Below are 18,218 nucleotides of genomic sequence, written 5' to 3'. Positions count from 1 at the left end.
CTGATTTGTGGCAGCAGCAAATAAGCTGTAGTCAAAAGAATCTTCAATAGATGGTCGCAGGTCAAATCAGTAATATATGGCTCGTAACGCGTTGCGTGCAGCACGGCTAGCTCTGTCGGTAGAGCATGAGACTCTTAATCTCAGGGTCGTGGGTTCGAGCCCCACGCTGGGCGGCGCAAGATTTTGTGTCTACGCGGATCCAACATGCGCCCCTCTCGTGAGCCTTGCGTAATGAACGTAACGGGTTACGACGATGCCTAGCTTCGTATGAATATCAGAGGAACGGTATTTGAAGCTGAAAGTGACTCTGAAATGAAATAAATGTGTTGTTTTGGAATTTTAGTTGTACATCGATATAGTGTGAGATGTGTAGGAAAGCAGCAGCTGTGCTAACTAAATGCAAATAATGGTCGCTCATGCGGTGCGTTTCGAGCTGAAGGGCTCCGATTCACTAGTCTGTAAGAACAAAGTACCCGAAAAGTGCGCTAGGAGGCGCCTCCTTAGCTCAGTGGCAGAGCGCTGGTCTAGTAAACCAGAGGTCGTGAGTTCGATCCTCACAGGAGGCAAATGAATTTTGTAACAGCCCCTCCCACCGTGGCCCTTTCGAAAAAAGCGGTCAAGGATAAAAAAATTATGAATGGGTGCGGTATTTCAGAAATGCTCTCGCAAATGAATAGTGTGAATGGTGCTATTAAAGTGGGCACCAGAAACTGCTGCTTTTGGCAGTCTCCGGAGAATGCCGACGTGAAATACTTAGTTCTTGTGATGTATTTTCTACCCCTGATAAAGACCCTCGCGATTGTCGTCGTCGTCGTCGTCGGCGCCGCCGCCGCTTTGGTAATAGCGACAACTCACCATTGTATCACATAGGGTGAGGTACCTTCTGCAAGCGACTGAGATGGCACTAAGCGATTGAAGCTGATTTGCCACCTCTTGTTTGATCAGCGTCATAAGGGCTTGAATGTAACTTGCGATGGGACACAGCAAGAAGTAGCGTCGTACTTTTAGTACTGAAATTTGAGATGGAGAACTGCGTCAAAGATGGGAAATTCATTCTGTCAAGTGTACAAATGTCGAAAATGAGGTGTGTGTGGAGAAGTATATTGCGCCAGTGACCGTGTGGCCTAATGGATAAGGCGTCGGACTTCGGATCCGAAGATTGCAGGTTCGAATCCTGTCACGGTCGAGTTTTTCCTGTTCTGCAAAAGATGCATGCTGTTTTACTGTGTTGTTTGAGTACTCTAAAACTAGTTGGAAGTTGCTGCTGTCCGCTTCCTGGCTGCAAAACCGGCGTCTACCAGAAGCACAAGCAAGACAAGGGTGATCTGTAGCGAAGTTTTCGGCACAGTGCCGTTCAGGAGAGTTTTTGTTGGAACTACTGCATCTGATTCAGGAGCCAAGGGCTACGCCACAGGCGTCTGCGCACTGTCGAGCATGTGTGTTGAATAATGGTGCTGATAGCCACGTATCATTTCAAGCAGATTTGATGCCTTTCGGAGACAATTTTTCATTGAATAGGATTGTAGCTGATTTGTGGCAGCAGCAAATAAGCTGTAGTCAAAAGAATCTTCAATAGATGGTCGCAGGTCAAATCAGTAATATATGGCTCGTAACGCGTTGCGTGCAGCACGGCTAGCTCTGTCGGTAGAGCATGAGACTCTTAATCTCAGGGTCGTGGGTTCGAGCCCCACGCTGGGCGGCGCAAGATTTTGTGTCTACGCGGATCCAACATGCGCCCCTCTCGTGAGCCTTGCGTAATGAACGTAACGGGTTACGACGATGCCTAGCTTCGTATGAATATCAGAGGAACGGTATTTGAAGCTGAAAGTGACTCTGAAATGAAATAAATGTGTTGTTTTGGAATTTTAGTTGTACATCGATATAGTGTGAGATGTGTAGGAAAGCAGCAGCTGTGCTAACTAAATGCAAATAATGGTCGCTCATGCGGTGCGTTTCGAGCTGAAGGGCTCCGATTCACTAGTGTGTAAGAACAAAGTACCCGAAAAGTGCGCTAGGAGGCGCCTCCTTAGCTCAGTGGCAGAGCGCTGGTCTAGTAAACCAGAGGTCGTGAGTTCGATCCTCACAGGAGGCAAATGAATTTTGTAACAGCCCCTCCCACCGTGGCCCTTTCGAAAAAAGCGGTCAAGGATAAAAAAATTATGAATGGGTGCGGTATTTCAGAAATGCTCTCGCAAATGAATAGTGTGAATGGTGCTATTAAAGTGGGCACCAGAAACTGCTGCTTTTGGCAGTCTCCGGAGAATGCCGACGTGAAATACTTAGTTCTTGTGATGTATTTTCTACCCCTGATAAAGACCCTCGCGATTGTCGTCGTCGTCGTCGTCGTCGTCGTCGTCGGCGCCGCCGCCGCTTTGGTAATAGCGACAACTCGCCATTGTATCACATAGGGTGAGGTACCTTCTGCAAGCGACTGAGATGGCACTAAGCGATTGAAGCTGATTTGCCACCTCTTGTTTGATCAGCGTCATAAGGGCTTGAATGTAACTTGCGATGGGACACAGCAAGAAGTAGCGTCGTACTTTTAGTACTGAAATTTGAGATGGAGAACTGCGTCAAAGATGGGAAATTCATTCTGTCAAGTGTACAAATGTCGAAAATGAGGTGTGTGTGGAGAAGTATATTGCGCCAGTGACCGTGTGGCCTAATGGATAAGGCGTCGGACTTCGGATCCGAAGATTGCAGGTTCGAATCCTGTCACGGTCGAGTTTTTCCTGTTCTGCAAAAGATGCATGCTGTTTTACTGTGTTGTTTGAGTACTCTAAAACTAGTTGGAAGTTGCTGCTGTCCGCTTCCTGGCTGCAAAACCGGCGTCTACCAGAAGCACAAGCAAGACAAGGGTGATCTGTAGCGAAGTTTTCGGCACAGTGCCGTTCAGGAGAGTTTTTGTTGGAACTACTGCATCTGATTCAGGAGCCAAGGGCTACGCCACAGGCGTCTGCGCACTGTCGAGCATGTGTGTTGAATAATGGTGCTGATAGCCACGTATCATTTCAAGCAGATTTGATGCCTTTCGGAGACAATTTTTCATTGAATAGGATTGTAGCTGATTTGTGGCAGCAGCAAATAAGCTGTAGTCAAAAGAATCTTCAATAGATGGTCGCAGGTCAAATCAGTAATATATGGCTCGTAACGCGTTGCGTGCAGCACGGCTAGCTCTGTCGGTAGAGCATGAGACTCTTAATCTCAGGGTCGTGGGTTCGAGCCCCACGCTGGGCGGCGCAAGATTTTGTGTCTACGCGGATCCAACATGCGCCCCTCTCGTGAGCCTTGCGTAATGAACGTAACGGGTTACGACGATGCCTAGCTTCGTATGAATATCAGAGGAACGGTATTTGAAGCTGAAAGTGACTCTGAAATGAAATAAATGTGTTGTTTTGGAATTTTAGTTGTACATCGATATAGTGTGAGATGTGTAGGAAAGCAGCAGCTGTGCTAACTAAATGCAAATAATGGTCGCTCATGCGGTGCGTTTCGAGCTGAAGGGCTCCGATTCACTAGTCTGTAAGAACAAAGTACCCGAAAAGTGCGCTAGGAGGCGCCTCCTTAGCTCAGTGGCAGAGCGCTGGTCTAGTAAACCAGAGGTCGTGAGTTCGATCCTCACAGGAGGCAAATGAATTTTGTAACAGCCCCTCCCACCGTGGCCCTTTCGAAAAAAGCGGTCAAGGATAAAAAAATTATGAATGGGTGCGGTATTTCAGAAATGCTCTCGCAAATGAATAGTGTGAATGGTGCTATTAAAGTGGGCACCAGAAACTGCTGCTTTTGGCAGTCTCCGGAGAATGCCCACGTGAAATACTTAGTTCTTGTGATGTATTTTCTACCCCTGATAAAGACCCTCGCGATTGTCGTCGTCGTCGTCGTCGGCGCCGCCGCCGCTTTGGTAATAGCGACAACTCGCCATTGTATCACATAGGGTGAGGTACCTTCTGCAAGCGACTGAGATAGCACTAAGCGATTGAAGCTGATTTGCCACCTCTTGTTTGATCAGCGTCATAAGGGCTTGAATGTAACTTGCGATGGGACACAGCAAGAAGTAGCGTCGTACTTTTAGTACTGAAATTTGAGATGGAGAACTGCGTCAAAGATGGGAAATTCATTCTGCCAAGTGTACAAATGTCGAAAATGAGGTGTGTGTGGAGAAGTATATTGCGCCAGTGACCGTGTGGCCTAATGGATAAGGCGTCGGACTTCGGATCCGAAGATTGCAGGTTCGAATCCTGTCACGGTCGAGTTTTTCCTGTTCTGCAAAAGATGCATGCTGTTTTACTGTGTTGTTTGAGTACTCTAAAAGTAGTTGGAAGTTGCTGCTGTCCGCTTCCTGGCTGCAAAACCGGCGTCTACCAGAAGCACAAGCAAGACAAGGGTGATCTGTAGCGAAGTTTTCGGCACAGTGCCGTTCAGGAGAGTTTTTGTTGGAACTACTGCATCTGATTCAGGAGCCAAGGGCTACGCCAGAGGCGTCTGCGCACTGTCGAGCATGTGTGTTGAATAATGGTGCTGATAGCCACGTATCATTTCAAGCAGATTTGATGCCTTTCGGAGACAATTTTTCATTGAATAGGATTGTAGCTGATTTGTGGCAGCAGCAAATAAGCTGTAGTCAAAAGAATCTTCAATAGATGGTCGCAGGTCAAATCAGTAATATATGGCTCGTAACGCGTTGCGTGCAGCACGGCTAGCTCTGTCGGTAGAGCATGAGACTCTTAATCTCAGGGTCGTGGGTTCGAGCCCCACGCTGGGCGGCGCAAGATTTTGTGTCTACGCGGATCCAACATGCGCCCCTCTCGTGAGCCTTGCGTAATGAACGTAACGGGTTACGACGATGCCTAGCTTCGTATGAATATCAGAGGAACGGTATTTGAAGCTGAAAGTGACTCTGAAATGAAATAAATGTGTTGTTTTGGAATTTTAGTTGTACATCGATATAGTGTGAGATGTGTAGGAAAGCAGCAGCTGTGCTAACTAAATGCAAATAATGGTCGCTCATGCGGTGCGTTTCGAGCTGAAGGGCTCCGATTCACTAGTCTGTAAGAACAAAGTACCCGAAAAGTGCGCTAGGAGGCGCCTCCTTAGCTCAGTGGCAGAGCGCTGGTCTAGTAAACCAGAGGTCGTCAGTTCGATCCTCACAGGAGGCAAATGAATTTCGTAACAGCCCCTCCCACCGTGGCCCTTTCGAAAAAAGCGGTCAAGGATAAAAAAATTATGAATGGGTGCGGTATTTAAGAAATGCTCTCGCAAATGAATAGTGTGAATGGTGCTATTAAAGTGGCACCAGAAACTGCTGCTTTTGGCAGTCTCCGGAGAATGCCGACGTGAAATACTTAGTTCTTGTGATGTATTTTCTACCCCTGATAAAGACGTCGTCGTCGGCGCCGCCGCCGCTTTGGTAATAGCGACAACTCGCCATTGTATCACATAGGGTGAGGTACCTTCTGCAAGCGACTGAGATGGCACTAAGCGATTGAAGCTGATTTGCCACCTCTTGTTTGATCAGCGTCATAAGGGCTTGAATGTAACTTGCGATGGGACACAGCAAGAAGTAGCGTCGTACTTTTAGTACTGAAATTTGAGATGGAGAACTGCGTCAAAGATGGGAAATTCATTCTGCCAAGTGTACAAATGTCGAAAATGAGGTGTGTGTGGAGAAGTATATTGCGCCAGTGACCGTGTGGCCTAATGGATAAGGCGTCGGACTTCGGATCCGAAGATTGCAGGTTCGAATCCTGTCACGGTCGAGTTTTTCCTGTTCTGCAAAAGATGCATGCTGTTTTACTGTGTTGTTTGAGTACTCTAAAAGTAGTTGGAAGTTGCTGCTGTCCGCTTCCTGGCTGCAAAACCGGCGTCTACCAGAAGCACAAGCAAGACAAGGGTGATCTGTAGCGAAGTTTTCGGCACAGTGCCGTTCAGGAGAGTTTTTGTTGGAACTACTGCATCTGATTCAGGAGCCAAGGGCTACGCCACAGGCGTCTGCGCACTGTCGAGCATGTGTGTTGAATAATGGTGCTGATAGCCACGTATCATTTCAAGCAGATTTGATGCCTTTCGGAGACAATTTTTCATTGAATAGGATTGTAGCTGATTTGTGGCAGCAGCAAATAAGCTGTAGTCAAAAGAATCTTCAATAGATGGTCGCAGGTCAAATCAGTAATATATGGCTCGTAACGCGTTGCGTGCAGCACGGCTAGCTCTGTCGGTAGAGCATGAGACTCTTAATCTCAGGGTCGTGGGTTCGAGCCCCACGCTGGGCGGCGCAAGATTTTGTGTCTACGCGGATCCAACATGCGCCCCTCTCGTGAGCCTTGCGTAATGAACGTAACGGGTTACGACGATGCCTAGCTTCGTATGAATATCAGAGGAACGGTATTTGAAGCTGAAAGTGACTCTGAAATGAAATAAATGTGTTGTTTTGGAATTTTAGTTGTACATCGATATAGTGTGAGATGTGTAGGAAAGCAGCAGCTGTGCTAACTAAATGCAAATAATGGTCGCTCATGCGGTGCGTTTCGAGCTGAAGGGCTCCGATTCACTAGTCTGTAAGAACAAAGTACCCGAAAAGTGCGCTAGGAGGCGCCTCCTTAGCTCAGTGGCAGAGCGCTGGTCTAGTAAACCAGAGGTCGTGAGTTCGATCCTCACAGGAGGCAAATGAATTTTGTAACAGCCCCTCCCACCGTGGCCCTTTCGAAAAAAGCGGTCAAGGATAAAAAAATTATGAATGGGTGCGGTATTTCAGAAATGCTCTCGCAAATGAATAGTGTGAATGGTGCTATTAAAGTGGGCACCAGAAACTGCTGCTTTTGGCAGTCTCCGGAGAATGCCGACGTGAAATACTTAGTTCTTGTGATGTATTTTCTACCCCTGATAAAGACGCTCGCGATTGTCGTCGTCGTCGTCGTCGTCGTCGTCGTCGTCGTCGTCGGCGCCGCCGCCGCTTTGGTAATAGCGACAACTCGCCATTTTATCACATAGGGTGAGGTACCTTCTGCAAGCGACTGAGATGGCACTAAGCGATTGAAGCTGATTTGCCACCTCTTGTTTGATCAGCGTCATAAGGGCTTGAATGTAACTTGCGATGGGACACAGCAAGAAGTAGCGTCGTACTTTTAGTACTGAAATTTGAGATGGAGAACTGCGTCAAAGATGGGAAATTCATTCTGTCAAGTGTACAAATGTCGAAAATGAGGTGTGTGTGGAGAAGTATATTGCGCCAGTGACCGTGTGGCCTAATGGATAAGGCGTCGGACTTCGGATCCGAAGATTGCAGGTTCGAATCCTGTCACGGTCGAGTTTTTCCTGTTCTGCAAAAGATGCATGCTGTTTTACTGTGTTGTTTGAGTACTCTAAAACTAGTTGGAAGTTGCTGCTGTCCGCTTCCTGGCTGCAAAACCGGCGTCTACCAGAAGCACAAGCAAGACAAGGGTGATCTGTAGCGAAGTTTTCGGCACAGTGCCGTTCAGGAGAGTTTTTGTTGGAACTACTGCATCTGATTCAGGAGCCAAGGGCTACGCCACAGGCGTCTGCGCACTGTCGAGCATGTGTGTTGAATAATGGTGCTGATAGCCACGTATCATTTCAAGCAGATTTGATGCCTTTCGGAGACAATTTTTCATTGAATAGGATTGTAGCTGATTTGTGGCAGCAGCAAATAAGCTGTAGTCAAAAGAATCTTCAATAGATGGTCGCAGGTCAAATCAGTAATATATGGCTCGTAACGCGTTGCGTGCAGCACGGCTAGCTCTGTCGGTAGAGCATGAGACTCTTAATCTCAGGGTCGTGGGTTCGAGCCCCACGCTGGGCGGCGCAAGATTTTGTGTCTACGCGGATCCAACATGCGCCCCTCTCGTGAGCCTTGCGTAATGAACGTAACGGGTTACGACGATGCCTAGCTTCGTATGAATATCAGAGGAACGGTATTTGAAGCTGAAAGTGACTCTGAAATGAAATAAATGTGTTGTTTTGGAATTTTAGTTGTACATCGATATAGTGTGAGATGTGTAGGAAAGCAGCAGCTGTGCTAACTAAATGCAAATAATGGTCGCTCATGCGGTGCGTTTCGAGCTGAAGGGCTCCGATTCACTAGTCTGTAAGAACAAAGTACCCGAAAAGTGCGCTAGGAGGCGCCTCCTTAGCTCAGTGGCAGAGCGCTGGTCTAGTAAACCAGAGGTCGTGAGTTCGATCCTCACAGGAGGCAAATGAATTTTGTAACAGCCCCTCCCACCGTGGCCCTTTCGAAAAAAGCGGTCAAGGATAAAAAAATTATGAATGGGTGCGGTATTTCAGAAATGCTCTCGCAAATGAATAGTGTGAATGGTGCTATTAAAGTGGGCACCAGAAACTGCTGCTTTTGGCAGTCTCCGGAGAATGCCCACGTGAAATACTTAGTTCTTGTGATGTATTTTCTACCCCTGATAAAGACCCTCGCGATTGTCGTCGTCGTCGTCGTCGTCGTCGTCGTCGGCGCCGCCGCCGCTTTGGTAATAGCGACAACTCGCCATTGTATCACATAGGGTGAGGTACCTTCTGCAAGCGACTGAGATAGCACTAAGCGATTGAAGCTGATTTGCCACCTCTTGTTTGATCAGCGTCATAAGGGCTTGAATGTAACTTGCGATGGGACACAGCAAGAAGTAGCGTCGTACTTTTAGTACTGAAATTTGAGATGGAGAACTGCGTCAAAGATGGGAAATTCATTCTGCCAAGTGTACAAATGTCGAAAATGAGGTGTGTGTGGAGAAGTATATTGCGCCAGTGACCGTGTGGCCTAATGGATAAGGCGTCGGACTTCGGATCCGAAGATTGCAGGTTCGAATCCTGTCACGGTCGAGTTTTTCCTGTTCTGCAAAAGATGCATGCTGTTTTACTGTGTTGTTTGAGTACTCTAAAAGTAGTTGGAAGTTGCTGCTGTCCGCTTCCTGGCTGCAAAACCGGCGTCTACCAGAAGCACAAGCAAGACAAGGGTGATCTGTAGCGAAGTTTTCGGCACAGTGCCGTTCAGGAGAGTTTTTGTTGGAACTACTGCATCTGATTCAGGAGCCAAGGGCTACGCCACAGGCGTCTGCGCACTGTCGAGCATGTGTGTTGAATAATGGTGCTGATAGCCACGTATCATTTCAAGCAGATTTGATGCCTTTCGGAGACAATTTTTCATTGAATAGGATTGTAGCTGATTTGTGGCAGCAGCAAATAAGCTGTAGTCAAAAGAATCTTCAATAGATGGTCGCAGGTCAAATCAGTAATATATGGCTCGTAACGCGTTGCGTGCAGCACGGCTAGCTCTGTCGGTAGAGCATGAGACTCTTAATCTCAGGGTCGTGGGTTCGAGCCCCACGCTGGGCGGCGCAAGATTTTGTGTCTACGCGGATCCAACATGCGCCCCTCTCGTGAGCCTTGCGTAATGAACGTAACGGGTTACGACGATGCCTAGCTTCGTATGAATATCAGAGGAACGGTATTTGAAGCTGAAAGTGACTCTGAAATGAAATAAATGTGTTGTTTTGGAATTTTAGTTGTACATCGATATAGTGTGAGATGTGTAGGAAAGCAGCAGCTGTGCTAACTAAATGCAAATAATGGTCGCTCATGCGGTGCGTTTCGAGCTGAAGGGCTCCGATTCACTAGTCTGTAAGAACAAAGTACCCGAAAAGTGCGCTAGGAGGCGCCTCCTTAGCTCAGTGGCAGAGCGCTGGTCTAGTAAACCAGAGGTCGTCAGTTCGATCCTCACAGGAGGCAAATGAATTTCGTAACAGCCCCTCCCACCGTGGCCCTTTCGAAAAAAGCGGTCAAGGATAAAAAAATTATGAATGGGTGCGGTATTTAAGAAATGCTCTCGCAAATGAATAGTGTGAATGGTGCTATTAAAGTGGCACCAGAAACTGCTGCTTTTGGCAGTCTCCGGAGAATGCCGACGTGAAATACTTAGTTCTTGTGATGTATTTTCTACCACTGATAAAGACGTCGTCGTCGGCGCCGCCGCCGCTTTGGTAATAGCGACAACTCGCCATTGTATCACATAGGGTGAGGTACCTTCTGCAAGCGACTGAGATGGCACTAAGCGATTGAAGCTGATTTGCCACCTCTTGTTTGATCAGCGTCATAAGGGCTTGAATGTAACTTGCGATGGGACACAGCAAGAAGTAGCGTCGTACTTTTAGTACTGAAATTTGAGATGGAGAACTGCGTCAAAGATGGGAAATTCATTCTGCCAAGTGTACAAATGTCGAAAATGAGGTGTGTGTGGAGAAGTATATTGCGCCAGTGACCGTGTGGCCTAATGGATAAGGCGTCGGACTTCGGATCCGAAGATTGCAGGTTCGAATCCTGTCACGGTCGAGTTTTTCCTGTTCTGCAAAAGATGCATGCTGTTTTACTGTGTTGTTTGAGTACTCTAAAACTAGTTGGAAGTTGCTGCTGTCCGCTTCCTGGCTGCAAAACCGGCGTCTACCAGAAGCACAAGCAAGACAAGGGTGATCTGTAGCGAAGTTTTCGGCACAGTGCCGTTCAGGAGAGTTTTTGTTGGAACTACTGCATCTGATTCAGGAGCCAAGGGCTACGCCACAGGCGTCTGCGCACTGTCGAGCATGTGTGTTGAATAATGGTGCTGATAGCCACGTATCATTTCAAGCAGATTTGATGCCTTTCGGAGACAATTTTTCATTGAATAGGATTGTAGCTGATTTGTGGCAGCAGCAAATAAGCTGTAGTCAAAAGAATCTTCAATAGATGGTCGCAGGTCAAATCAGTAATATATGGCTCGTAACGCGTTGCGTGCGGCACGGCTAGCTCTGTCGGTAGAGCATGAGACTCTTAATCTCAGGGTCGTGGGTTCGAGCCCCACGCTGGGCGGCGCAAGATTTTGTGTCTACGCGGATCCAACATGCGCCCCTCTCGAGAGCCTTGCGTAATGAACGTAACGGGTTACGACGATGCCTAGCTTCGTATGAATATCAGAGGAACGGTATTTGAAGCTGAAAGTGACTCTGAAATGAAATAAATGTGTTGTTTTGGAATTTTAGTTGTACATCGATATAGTGTGAGATGTGTAGGAAAGCAGCAGCTGTGCTAACTAAATGCAAATAATGGTCGCTCATGCGGTGCGTTTCGAGCTGAAGGGCTCCGATTCACTAGTCTGTAAGAACAAAGTACCCGAAAAGTGCGCTAGGAGGCGCCTCCTTAGCTCAGTGGCAGAGCGCTGGTCTAGTAAACCAGAGGTCGTCAGTTCGATCCTCACAGGAGGCAAATGAATTTTGTAACAGCCCCTCCCACCGTGGCCCTTTCGAAAAAAGCGGTCAAGGATAAAAAAATTATGAATGGGTGCGGTATTTCAGAAATGCTCTCGCAAATGAATAGTGTGAATGGTGCTATTAAAGTGGGCACCAGAAACTGCTGCTTTTGGCAGTCTCCGGAGAATGCCGACGTGAAATACTTAGTTCTTGTGATGTATTTTCTACCCCTGATAAAGACCCTCGCGATTGTCGTCGTCGTCGTCGTTTCGTCGGCGCCGCCGCCGCTTTGGTAATAGCGACAACTCGCCATTGTATCACATAGGGTGAGGTACCTTCTGCAAGCGACTGAGATGGCACTAAGCGATTGAAGCTGATTTGCCACCTCTTGTTTGATCAGCGTCATAAGGGCTTGAATGTAACTTGCGATGGGACACAGCAAGAAGTAGCGTCGTACTTTTAGTACTGAAATTTGAGATGGAGAACTGCGTCAAAGATGGGAAATTCATTCTGTCAAGTGTACAAATGTCGAAAATGAGGTGTGTGTGGAGAAGTATATTGCGCCAGTGACCGTGTGGCCTAATGGATAAGGCGTCGGACTTCGGATCCAAAGATTGCAGGTTCGAATCCTGTCACGGTCGAGTTTTTCCTGTTCTGCAAAAGATGCATGATGTTTTACTGTGTTGTTTGAGTACTCTAAAAGTAGTTGGAAGTTGCTGCTGTCCGCTTCCTGGCTGCAAAACCGGCGTCTACCAGAAGCACAAGCAAGACAAGGGTGATCTGTAGCGAAGTTTTCGGCACAGTGCCGTTCAGGAGAGTTTTTGTTGGAACTACTGCATCTGATTCAGGAGCCAAGGGCTACGCCACAGGCGTCTGCGCACTGTCGAGCATGTGTGTTGAATAATGGTGCTGATAGCCACGTATCATTTCAAGCAGATTTGATGCCTTTCGGAGACAATTTTTCATTGAATAGGATTGTAGCTGATTTGTGGCAGCAGCAAATAAGCTGTAGTCAAAAGAATCTTCAATAGATGGTCGCAGGTTAAAAATCAGTAATATATGGCTCGTAACGCGTTGCGTGCAGCACGGCTAGCTCTGTCGGTAGAGCATGAGACTCTTAATCTCAGGGTCGTGGGTTCGAGCCCCACGCTGGGCGGCGCAAGATTTTGTGTCTACGCGGATCCAACATGCGCCCCTCTCGTGAGCCTTGCGTAATGAACGTAACGGGTTACGACGATGCCTAGCTTCGTATGAATATCAGAGGAACGGTATTTGAAGCTGAAAGTGACTCTGAAATGAAATAAATGTGTTGTTTTGGAATTTTAGTTGTACATCGATATAGTGTGAGATGTGTAGGAAAGCAGCAGCTGTGCTAACTAAATGCAAATAATGGTCGCTCATGCGGTGCGTTTCGAGCTGAAGGGCTCCGATTCACTAGTCTGTAAGAACAAAGTACCCGAAAAGTGCGCTAGGAGGCGCCTCCTTAGCTCAGTGGCAGAGCGCTGGTCTAGTAAACCAGAGGTCGTCAGTTCGATCCTCACAGGAGGCAAATGAATTTCGTAACAGCCCCTCCCACCGTGGCCCTTTCGAAAAAAGCGGTCAAGGATAAAAAAATTATGAATGGGTGCGGTATTTAAGAAATGCTCTCGCAAATGAATAGTGTGAATGGTGCTATTAAAGTGGGCATTAGAAACTGCTGCCTGCTTTCCACCGCCTTACTGGGAACCGCCCCACCCCCCAGTACCCTCTCCTCCTTAATGACCGTCCCTTTCCTGACAACCTCAGTAAGGCCAACCACTTTGCCTCCCACCTCTCTGATGTTTTTTCCATCCCAGATGATCCCCACTTTGATTATTCCCTCTTCCCTGATGTCATGGACCGTACGAATACCTCTGTTCCTCCCCTTGCTCCTAGCTTCCAGTACTTGGGCCACACCCCACCATCTGCACTTAACACTCCCATCACTACACAGGACATCAGCCTCACACTCCGCACTAAACGCAACACTGCTCCCGGCCACGACTGCGTTACCTACCGCCACCTCAAACACTGCCCTCCCTCCTTCCTTTCCCTCCTTGCCGCCCTCTACAATGTCATCCTTGCCACTGGCTTCTATCCCGACCTGTGGAAAACCTCCCGAATCCTGATGTTCTCCAAACCCAATAAGCCTCCATCTGATGCCTCTTCCTATCGTCCTATCTGTCTCACGTCGGTGTTCAGCAAGCTTTTGGAATCCATCCTTTCCCGGCGCATCCATCTCCACCTCCACCAAAACCACCTCCTCCCAAACACCCAATGTGGCTTTCGACCTTCCTTCTCTGCTGATGACCAACTCCTCCGCCTCACTCATCTCCTCTCCCTCCAGCTTAACTCCCGTCGCTCCGCCATTTTTGTCTCACTTGACCTTGAAAAGGCCTACGACCGTGTCTGGCATCCTGGTCTCCTGTTTAAACTCCAAACCTACGCCCTTCCTATCAACTACATCCGTCTGGTGGCCTCCTTCCTCTCCCGCCGCCCCTCCTACGTTACCATCCATCATGCCAATTCCCGCACCTTCTACCCCTCTGCCGGTGTGCCCCAGGGCTCTGTCCTCTCCCCTCTCCTCTACCTCCTGTACACAGCAGATATGCCCCAACCCCCCCCTCCAGTGCACCTCTTGCAATATGCTCATGACACCGCATTCCTCGCCCTCGCTCCTACCCTCCAACGGTCCCAACGCCTTCTCCAGAATCACCTTGACCTTTTTGCTGCATGGTGTAACCAATGGCTCCTGAAACTCAACCCTTCCAAGACCCAGGCAATCATCATAGGTCGTACCACTCGCTCCTTCCGGCTCCTGGATTTCTCCCTTACTGTCTGCGCACGTCCTGTCCGTCTCACCCCCACCCTCACCTACCTTGGCCTCACCATTGACCGTCACCTCACCTGGATCCCTCATCTCCGATCCATCCAATCCAAAGCCCACAACCGCCTCCGCCTCCTCAAACTCCTCTCTGGCCGGACATGGGGGTTGCACCCCTCTACCATCCTCCACACCTACAAATCCTTAATCCGTCCCATCCTCTGTTATGCCAGTCCTGCCTGGATATCTGCCCCCCCCAAATTCTATCAGTCCCTCCAGATCCTTGAGCGTCATGCACTCCGCCTCGCCTTCCGTATCCGCCTCCCGTCCCCCACGCGTATCCTCTATGATCTCATTCCTTTCCCCCATCTGCTCCTCTTCCTCGAACATATCCGCATCCTCTACACCTCCCGCCGTCTTGAACCCCCTCACCCCCTGGTTGCTCCTCTCCTCTCCCATCCTCGCCCCCTGCCCCGTCTTCACCGTTGTGTCCCCCCTACCCTCCATCTCTACACCCTCCATCTCCTTTCCCAAGGTGGCTTCCGTCAACTCCCCCTCCCGGATGATGCCCTCTCTCCCTCCATTTATCCTTCCTATCAACTCTGATCCTCCCTCCCCCTCCTTTCCTCTGTCCTTTCCCTGGGCTCCCTCTTCCCCCCCCCCTTCCGTCCTGTTTCCTCCCCACTACACCTCTCCCTACCTCCCTTCTCCCCCCCAGTCCTTTTGTATTCCCCTCCTCTGCCTACCCCCCTCCCTGTCGCGTCTGCCCCCCACCCCTCTTATGGGTCCTCATCCTCCATCAGCCCCTTTCCCGGTCCCCCCCCCCCTTCGCTTTTACTCTCCTTTCCCCCCCTTTTTGTTTTCACATCTCCTGTCCAGTTTCCCCCCACCTGCTCTCGACTGTGGTGTCACCTTTGCCGACTCTTTCGTGCCGTGTTCTAGTGACTATTCAGTGTTGTGTTGCGAACAGAAACCATGCTGTCGCTGGGTGTGCATTTTATATACTTTGCGAACAGAATCCAGACTGTCGCCGTGTTTTTTTTAATTGTCTATTGTTTCCCCTGTCTGCTCCGTATGTATTTTTATTCGCTTCATCCTCCGTCTGTTGTTTGTTTTAATTTCCCCATTTTCTTTTCACCTTGTTACTCACTAAGTCCCCGATTTTATCGCCTGTTTTTTATTATTGTTTATTCTCCTGCTCTTTATCAGAAAATCTGTAGGCTGCAGAGCGGCGTCCTAAGCCGCTGCCAGCCCGCCCCCTTCGGGGGGAATTGAAATTCAATAAAGGAAAAAAAAAAAAAAAAACTGCTGCTTTTGGCAGTCTCCGGAGAATGCCGACGTGAAATACTTAGTTCTTGTGATGTATTTTCTACCCCTGATAAAGACCCTCGCGATTGTCGTCGTCGTCGTCGGCGCCGCCGCCGCTTTGGTAATAGCGACAACTCGCCATTGTATCACATAGGGTGAGGTACCTTCTGCAAGCGACTGAGATGGCACTAAGCGATTGAAGCTGATTTGCCACCTCTTGTTTGATCAGCGTCATAAGGGCTTGAATGTAACTTGCGATGGGACACAGCAAGAAGTAGCGTCGTACTTTTAGTACTGAAATTTGAGATGGAGAACTGCGTCAAAGATGGGAAATTCATTCTGCCAAGTGTACAAATGTCGAAAATGAGGTGTGTGTGGAGAAGTATATTGCGCCAGTGACCGTGTGGCCTAATGGATAAGGCGTCGGACTTCGGATCCGAAGATTGCAGGTTCGAATCCTGTCACGGTCGAGTTTTTCCTGTTCTGCAAAAGATGCATGCTGTTTTACTGTGTTGTTTGAGTACTCTAAAACTAGTTGGAAGTTGCTTCTGTCCGCTTCCTGGCTGCAAAACCGGCGTCTACCAGAAGCACAAGCAAGACAAGGGTGATCTGTAGCGAAGTTTTCGGCACAGTGCGTTCAGGAGAGTTTTTGTTGGAACTACTGCATCTGATTCAGGAGCCAAGGGCTACGCCACAGGCGTCTGCGCACTGTCGAGCATGTGTGTTGAATAATGGTGCTGATAGCCACGTATCATTTCAAGCAGTTTTGATGCCTTTCGGAGACAATTTTTCATTGAATAGGATTGTAGCTGATTTGTGGCAGCAGGAAATAAGCTGTAGTCAAAAGAATCTTCAATAGATGGTCGCAGGTCAAATCATTATTGTATGGCTCGTAACGCGTTGCGTGCAGCCCGGCTAGCTCAGTCGGTAGAGCATGAGACTCTTAATCTCAGGGTCGTGCGTTCGAGCCCCACGCTGGGCGGCGCAAAATTTTGTGTCTACGCGGATCCAACATGCGCCCCTCTCGTGAGCCTTGCGTAATGAACGTAACGGGTTACGACGATGCCTAGCTTCGTATGAATATCAGAGGAACGGTATTTGAAGCTGAAAGTGACTCTGAAATGAAATAAATGTGTAGTTTTGGAATTTTAGTTGTACATCGATATAGTGTGAGATGTGTAGGAAAGCAGCAGCTGTGCTAACTAAATGCAAATAATGGTCGCTCATGCGGTGCGTTTCGAGCTGAAGGGCTCCGATTCACTAGTCTGTAAGAACAAAGTACCCGAAAAGTGCGCTAGGAGGCGCCTCCTTAGCTCAGTGGCAGAGCGCTGGTCTAGTAAACCAGAGGTCGTCAGTTCGATCCTCACAGGAGGCAAATGAATTTTGTAACAGCCCCTCCCACCGTGGCCCTTTCGAAAAAAGCGGTCAAGGATAAAAAAATTATGAATGGGTGCGGTATTTAAGAAATGCTCTCGCAAATGAATAGTGTGAATGGTGCTATTAAAGTGGGCACCAGAAACTGCTGCTTTTGGCAGTCTCCGGAGAATGCCGACGTGAAATACTTAGTTCTTGTGATGTATTTTCTACCCCTGATAAAGACCCTCGCGATTGTCGTCGTCGTCGTCGTCGCCGTCGTCGTCGTCGTCGTCGGCGCCGCCGCCGCTTTGGTAATAGCGACAACTCGCCATTGTATCACATAGGGTGAGGTACCTTCTGCAAGCGACTGAGATTGCACTAAGCGATTGAAGGTGATTTGCCTTCTCTTGTTTGATCAGCGTCATAAGGGCTTGAATGTAACTTGCGATGGGACACAGCAAGAAGTAGCGTCGTACTTTTAGTACTGAAATTTGAGATGGAGAACTGCGTCAAAGATGGGAAATTCATTCTGCCAAGTGTACAAATGGCGAAAATGAGGTGTGTGTGGAGAAGTATATTGCGCCAGTGAAGGTGTGGCCTAATGGATAAGGCGTCGGACTTCGGATCCGAAGATTGCAGGTTCGAATCCTGTCACGGTCGAGTTTTTCCTGTTCTGCAAAAGATGCATGCTGTTTTACTGTGTTGTTTGAGTACTCTAAAACTAGTTGGAAGTTGCTGCTGTCCGCTTCCTGGCTGCAAAACCGGCGTCTACCAGAAGCACAAGCAAGACAAGGGTGATCTGTAGCGAAGTTTTCGGCACAGTGCCGTTCAGGAGAGTTTTTGTTGGAACTACTGCATCTGATTCAGGAGCCAAGGGCTACGCCACAGGCGTCTGCGCACTGTCGAGCATGTGTGTTGAATAATGGTGCTGATAGCCACGTATCATTTCAAGCAGATTTGATGCTTTTCGGAGACAATTTTTCATTGAATAGGATTGTAGCTGATTTGTGGCAGCAGGAAATAAGCTGTAGTCAAAAGAATCTTCAATAGATGGTCGCAGGTCAAATCAGTACTGTATGGCTCGTAACGCGTTGCGTGCAGCCCGGCTACCTCAGTCGGTAGAGCATGAGACTCTTAATCTCAGGGTCGTGGGTTCGAGCCCCACGCTGGGCGGCGCAAAATTTTGTGTCTACGCGGATCCAACATGCGCCCCTCTCGTGAGCCTTGCGTAATGAACGTAACGGGTTACGACGATGCCTAGCTTCATATGAATATCAGAGGAACGGTATTTGAAGCTGAAAGTGACTCTGAAATGAAATAAATGTGTTGTTTTGGAATTTTAGTTGTACATCGATATAGTGTGAGATGTGTAGGAAAGCAGCAGCTGTGCTAACTAAATGCAAATAATGGTCGCTCATGCGGTGCGTTTCGAGCTGAAGGGCTCCGATTCACTAGTCTGTAAGAACAAAGTACCC

General features: G+C 48.4%; 31 non-coding genes across 31 annotated transcripts; all 31 read left to right on the top strand.

The window, feature by feature from the left end:
• Positions 1-100: 100 nt before the first annotated feature.
• On the top strand, positions 101-173 carry Trnak-cuu (transfer RNA lysine (anticodon CUU)). The gene has a single exon. It is a non-coding gene; the product is annotated as a tRNA-Lys (tRNA).
• Positions 174-494: 321 nt separating this feature from the next.
• On the top strand, positions 495-566 carry Trnat-agu (transfer RNA threonine (anticodon AGU)). Its single transcript has one exon. It is a non-coding gene; the product is annotated as a tRNA-Thr (tRNA).
• Positions 567-1,113: 547 nt separating this feature from the next.
• Trnar-ucg (transfer RNA arginine (anticodon UCG)) lies at positions 1,114-1,186 on the top strand. The gene has a single exon. It is a non-coding gene; the product is annotated as a tRNA-Arg (tRNA).
• A 440-nt stretch (positions 1,187-1,626) lies between these two features.
• On the top strand, positions 1,627-1,699 carry Trnak-cuu (transfer RNA lysine (anticodon CUU)). Its single transcript has one exon. It is a non-coding gene; the product is annotated as a tRNA-Lys (tRNA).
• A 321-nt stretch (positions 1,700-2,020) lies between these two features.
• Trnat-agu (transfer RNA threonine (anticodon AGU)) lies at positions 2,021-2,092 on the top strand. Its single transcript has one exon. It is a non-coding gene; the product is annotated as a tRNA-Thr (tRNA).
• Positions 2,093-2,651: 559 nt separating this feature from the next.
• Trnar-ucg (transfer RNA arginine (anticodon UCG)) lies at positions 2,652-2,724 on the top strand. The gene has a single exon. It is a non-coding gene; the product is annotated as a tRNA-Arg (tRNA).
• Positions 2,725-3,164: 440 nt separating this feature from the next.
• Trnak-cuu (transfer RNA lysine (anticodon CUU)) lies at positions 3,165-3,237 on the top strand. The gene has a single exon. It is a non-coding gene; the product is annotated as a tRNA-Lys (tRNA).
• Positions 3,238-3,558: 321 nt separating this feature from the next.
• Trnat-agu (transfer RNA threonine (anticodon AGU)) lies at positions 3,559-3,630 on the top strand. Its single transcript has one exon. It is a non-coding gene; the product is annotated as a tRNA-Thr (tRNA).
• Positions 3,631-4,177: 547 nt separating this feature from the next.
• On the top strand, positions 4,178-4,250 carry Trnar-ucg (transfer RNA arginine (anticodon UCG)). Its single transcript has one exon. It is a non-coding gene; the product is annotated as a tRNA-Arg (tRNA).
• A 440-nt stretch (positions 4,251-4,690) lies between these two features.
• Trnak-cuu (transfer RNA lysine (anticodon CUU)) lies at positions 4,691-4,763 on the top strand. The gene has a single exon. It is a non-coding gene; the product is annotated as a tRNA-Lys (tRNA).
• A 321-nt stretch (positions 4,764-5,084) lies between these two features.
• On the top strand, positions 5,085-5,156 carry Trnat-agu (transfer RNA threonine (anticodon AGU)). Its single transcript has one exon. It is a non-coding gene; the product is annotated as a tRNA-Thr (tRNA).
• A 527-nt stretch (positions 5,157-5,683) lies between these two features.
• On the top strand, positions 5,684-5,756 carry Trnar-ucg (transfer RNA arginine (anticodon UCG)). The gene has a single exon. It is a non-coding gene; the product is annotated as a tRNA-Arg (tRNA).
• A 440-nt stretch (positions 5,757-6,196) lies between these two features.
• Positions 6,197-6,269, top strand: Trnak-cuu (transfer RNA lysine (anticodon CUU)). Its single transcript has one exon. It is a non-coding gene; the product is annotated as a tRNA-Lys (tRNA).
• Positions 6,270-6,590: 321 nt separating this feature from the next.
• Trnat-agu (transfer RNA threonine (anticodon AGU)) lies at positions 6,591-6,662 on the top strand. The gene has a single exon. It is a non-coding gene; the product is annotated as a tRNA-Thr (tRNA).
• Positions 6,663-7,230: 568 nt separating this feature from the next.
• Positions 7,231-7,303, top strand: Trnar-ucg (transfer RNA arginine (anticodon UCG)). The gene has a single exon. It is a non-coding gene; the product is annotated as a tRNA-Arg (tRNA).
• A 440-nt stretch (positions 7,304-7,743) lies between these two features.
• On the top strand, positions 7,744-7,816 carry Trnak-cuu (transfer RNA lysine (anticodon CUU)). The gene has a single exon. It is a non-coding gene; the product is annotated as a tRNA-Lys (tRNA).
• A 321-nt stretch (positions 7,817-8,137) lies between these two features.
• On the top strand, positions 8,138-8,209 carry Trnat-agu (transfer RNA threonine (anticodon AGU)). The gene has a single exon. It is a non-coding gene; the product is annotated as a tRNA-Thr (tRNA).
• A 559-nt stretch (positions 8,210-8,768) lies between these two features.
• On the top strand, positions 8,769-8,841 carry Trnar-ucg (transfer RNA arginine (anticodon UCG)). Its single transcript has one exon. It is a non-coding gene; the product is annotated as a tRNA-Arg (tRNA).
• A 440-nt stretch (positions 8,842-9,281) lies between these two features.
• Trnak-cuu (transfer RNA lysine (anticodon CUU)) lies at positions 9,282-9,354 on the top strand. The gene has a single exon. It is a non-coding gene; the product is annotated as a tRNA-Lys (tRNA).
• A 321-nt stretch (positions 9,355-9,675) lies between these two features.
• Trnat-agu (transfer RNA threonine (anticodon AGU)) lies at positions 9,676-9,747 on the top strand. Its single transcript has one exon. It is a non-coding gene; the product is annotated as a tRNA-Thr (tRNA).
• Positions 9,748-10,274: 527 nt separating this feature from the next.
• Trnar-ucg (transfer RNA arginine (anticodon UCG)) lies at positions 10,275-10,347 on the top strand. The gene has a single exon. It is a non-coding gene; the product is annotated as a tRNA-Arg (tRNA).
• A 440-nt stretch (positions 10,348-10,787) lies between these two features.
• Positions 10,788-10,860, top strand: Trnak-cuu (transfer RNA lysine (anticodon CUU)). Its single transcript has one exon. It is a non-coding gene; the product is annotated as a tRNA-Lys (tRNA).
• A 321-nt stretch (positions 10,861-11,181) lies between these two features.
• On the top strand, positions 11,182-11,253 carry Trnat-agu (transfer RNA threonine (anticodon AGU)). Its single transcript has one exon. It is a non-coding gene; the product is annotated as a tRNA-Thr (tRNA).
• Positions 11,254-11,805: 552 nt separating this feature from the next.
• Positions 11,806-11,878, top strand: Trnar-ucg (transfer RNA arginine (anticodon UCG)). The gene has a single exon. It is a non-coding gene; the product is annotated as a tRNA-Arg (tRNA).
• A 442-nt stretch (positions 11,879-12,320) lies between these two features.
• On the top strand, positions 12,321-12,393 carry Trnak-cuu (transfer RNA lysine (anticodon CUU)). The gene has a single exon. It is a non-coding gene; the product is annotated as a tRNA-Lys (tRNA).
• A 321-nt stretch (positions 12,394-12,714) lies between these two features.
• On the top strand, positions 12,715-12,786 carry Trnat-agu (transfer RNA threonine (anticodon AGU)). The gene has a single exon. It is a non-coding gene; the product is annotated as a tRNA-Thr (tRNA).
• Positions 12,787-15,784: 2,998 nt separating this feature from the next.
• On the top strand, positions 15,785-15,857 carry Trnar-ucg (transfer RNA arginine (anticodon UCG)). Its single transcript has one exon. It is a non-coding gene; the product is annotated as a tRNA-Arg (tRNA).
• Positions 15,858-16,296: 439 nt separating this feature from the next.
• Trnak-cuu (transfer RNA lysine (anticodon CUU)) lies at positions 16,297-16,369 on the top strand. Its single transcript has one exon. It is a non-coding gene; the product is annotated as a tRNA-Lys (tRNA).
• Positions 16,370-16,690: 321 nt separating this feature from the next.
• Trnat-agu (transfer RNA threonine (anticodon AGU)) lies at positions 16,691-16,762 on the top strand. The gene has a single exon. It is a non-coding gene; the product is annotated as a tRNA-Thr (tRNA).
• A 568-nt stretch (positions 16,763-17,330) lies between these two features.
• On the top strand, positions 17,331-17,403 carry Trnar-ucg (transfer RNA arginine (anticodon UCG)). Its single transcript has one exon. It is a non-coding gene; the product is annotated as a tRNA-Arg (tRNA).
• A 440-nt stretch (positions 17,404-17,843) lies between these two features.
• On the top strand, positions 17,844-17,916 carry Trnak-cuu (transfer RNA lysine (anticodon CUU)). Its single transcript has one exon. It is a non-coding gene; the product is annotated as a tRNA-Lys (tRNA).
• Positions 17,917-18,218: the final 302 nt, after the last annotated feature.

Source organism: Schistocerca cancellata, unplaced genomic scaffold, assembly GCF_023864275.1.
Source record: "Schistocerca cancellata isolate TAMUIC-IGC-003103 unplaced genomic scaffold, iqSchCanc2.1 HiC_scaffold_1109, whole genome shotgun sequence".
Classification (NCBI taxonomy): domain Eukaryota; kingdom Metazoa; phylum Arthropoda; class Insecta; order Orthoptera; family Acrididae; genus Schistocerca; species Schistocerca cancellata.
Note: the sequence above shows the minus strand (reverse complement) of the source record. Positions and strands in the feature narration are given on the sequence as shown.